A 2,500-nucleotide genomic window follows, 5' to 3' on the forward strand; every position below is an offset into this window, starting at 1 on the left:
AGCGTCCGCTCAATTATTCTGCAAACAGGAGGAGGCTGAGCTCCCCTGCACGATACACCTCGAAACCCTCTCAGGTCCCGGCGGCGCGCAGCGCCGTCCTAAGTACTTGGTCGGGTTCGAGAGAGGCGCAATCGCCCGGAGATAGGCGAGTAGACGCTTTCAGTGCGAACACCCGTGCTCCCAACTGAGCTTGCCGCTGCCGACAGAGGCCCGGGAGCGTGCTGTCGTGGCATTGCCGGCGGGAAACAACACGCGCCACCTACGGTGACCGGCAGCTCCAACGCCAGCGCCACAGAAGGGCAAAGCCCCACTTGGGTGCAGAAGCGAACTCTCCCAGCACAGCGCACGCGCCAACACGTCCGCAGAGCTGCGATACAAACCACCTGCGAGAACCGCTGGGGGCGACCGAGCAGCAGACGGCGTCGCGACGCCGAGTGCCGGGCGGCGGCGCATCCTCAACGCACACAGTCCGCAATCGGACCAGCACACTGCAGATGTCCACCGCGCTTCGCACCGGGCTCGGCAGAACCCACTTTGGCCGCCTGGCGCCGCGCGCAGGGTGCGCCGGCGCATAGCTGGGACGCCAGCCGGGCCCGTCGGCCGGCGCTCCTGCCACTGGGCGCCCCCCACCAGCCGGCTGTAGTGCGTGCGCTCACGCAGCGCGCGGCCAGCACGCCGGGCGGCCCCCCCTCACCGGCCGGGGACTGTCCCGCCAAGCCACAGCCTCGTATCGCTTCATACCCACATGGCCAACTCAGGTTCGGGGGCATGGCGGGTACCGCCGAAACAACCGGTTCACAGATGTACCGATCGTCGCTATCACCGATGCACCTGCAGCGCGAACAACCGCTCAACAACTGATTTCCAGTTCATTTGCGGATCTTTGGCAGCAAACGTATACGTCAATCTACATTTGCGAAATCTACGATTCTGGCATGCCTGCATGTTATGTGTCACGACACGCTACATCAGCCCACATACACACTGCGGCATGTACACGAGAGAACACGTGGAAGATGGTCCGCGCACGTGTGCAATGTCCCTTGCGCGGTCGACTGTCAACCGGCCTCTGTAGCATGTCGCAGATGTGGAACGCGGTCCACCGTGCTATCATGTTGTGTGGGGCAATACGATTAAATAGGAAAACCCTCGTCGCTACATCAACAGACGGCTCACGCTGATTCCCGGCAGAGGGAGGAGGGGGGGGGGGGGCCAACATGCAATACTTTCGTCCGTACCTACTTACCACATGTCTGTACGGCGTACAACAGTGCAATCTCGCTGTAATGGGGAGACGAGACAAGTAGCATCGTGCACAACATATGGCCCTTATGATTCGCCATTGTAGGGCGCAGCCGGTGTACGGTCAAGCATGTGCCACATTATGTCACTCAGTACGTAACGACGGATGATCAGTGTGGGTTACGCGTACATCAGCGGACAGTCCACACAGGCCGTACCACAACGTACACTGACTGCATCGACAACCGAATGCAACTGAACAGCTGCAAGGCTCATTTCACAAACAAACGCCTGACCGACCAGCTTGGAAGGGCAGGAGGGGAGGGCGATATTCGTTCTGTAGCGGTACACCCTTCCAGTGGTTAGCGGGACTGTGTAGAAAGTACGCAACACTCGAAAGACCTTTATGTGAGGGTACGCACCATGGCATCAAGAAATACACATGACACCAGAGGATCCAAGCAGTGAACTATGTTCAGAGGGTTGCTGTTAGGCAAAGCTACATTCCTGTGACGTTACATGTGACAGTTAAGGTGCAGTGTAAGTTAGGTTAAGGTGCAGTGTAAGTTAGGTTAAGGTGCAGTGTAAGTTAGGTTAAGGTGCAGTGTAAGTTAGGTTAAGGTGCAGTGTAAGTTAGGTTAAGGTGCAGTGTAAGTTAGGTTAAGGTGCAGTGTAAGTTAGGTTAAGGTGCAGTGTAAGTTAGGTTAAGGTGCAGTGTAAGTTAGGTTAAGGTGCAGTGTAAGTTAGGTTAAGGTGCAGTGTAACTTAGGTTAAGGTGCAGTGTAACTTAGGTTAAGGTGCAGTGTAACTTAGGTTAAGGTGCAGTGTAACTTAGGTTAAGGTGCAGTGTAACTTAGGTTAAGGTGCAGTGTAACTTAGGTTAAGGTGCAGTGTAACTTAGGTTAAGGTGCAGTGTAAGTTAGGTTAAGGTGCAGTGTAACTTAGGTTAAGGTGCAGTGTAACTTAGGTTAAGGTGCAGTGTAAGTTAGGTTAAGGTGCAGTGTAAGTTAGGTTAAGGTGCAGCGTAACTTAGGTTAAGGTGCAGCGTAACTTAGGTTAAGGTGCAGCGTAACTTAGGTTAAGGTGCAGCGTAACTTAGGTTAAGGTGCAGCGTAACTTAGGTTAAGGTGCAGCGTAACTTAGGTTAAGGTGCAGCGTAACTTAGGTTAAGGTGCAGCGTGGGTTAGGTTAGGGGCCAACGTGGGTTAGGTTAGGGGCCAACGTGGGTTAGGTTAGGGGCCAACGTGGGTTAGGTTAG

The sequence above is a fragment of the Schistocerca gregaria genome, unplaced genomic scaffold, assembly GCF_023897955.1.
Source record: "Schistocerca gregaria isolate iqSchGreg1 unplaced genomic scaffold, iqSchGreg1.2 ptg000996l, whole genome shotgun sequence".
Lineage (NCBI taxonomy): Eukaryota > Metazoa > Arthropoda > Insecta > Orthoptera > Acrididae > Schistocerca > Schistocerca gregaria.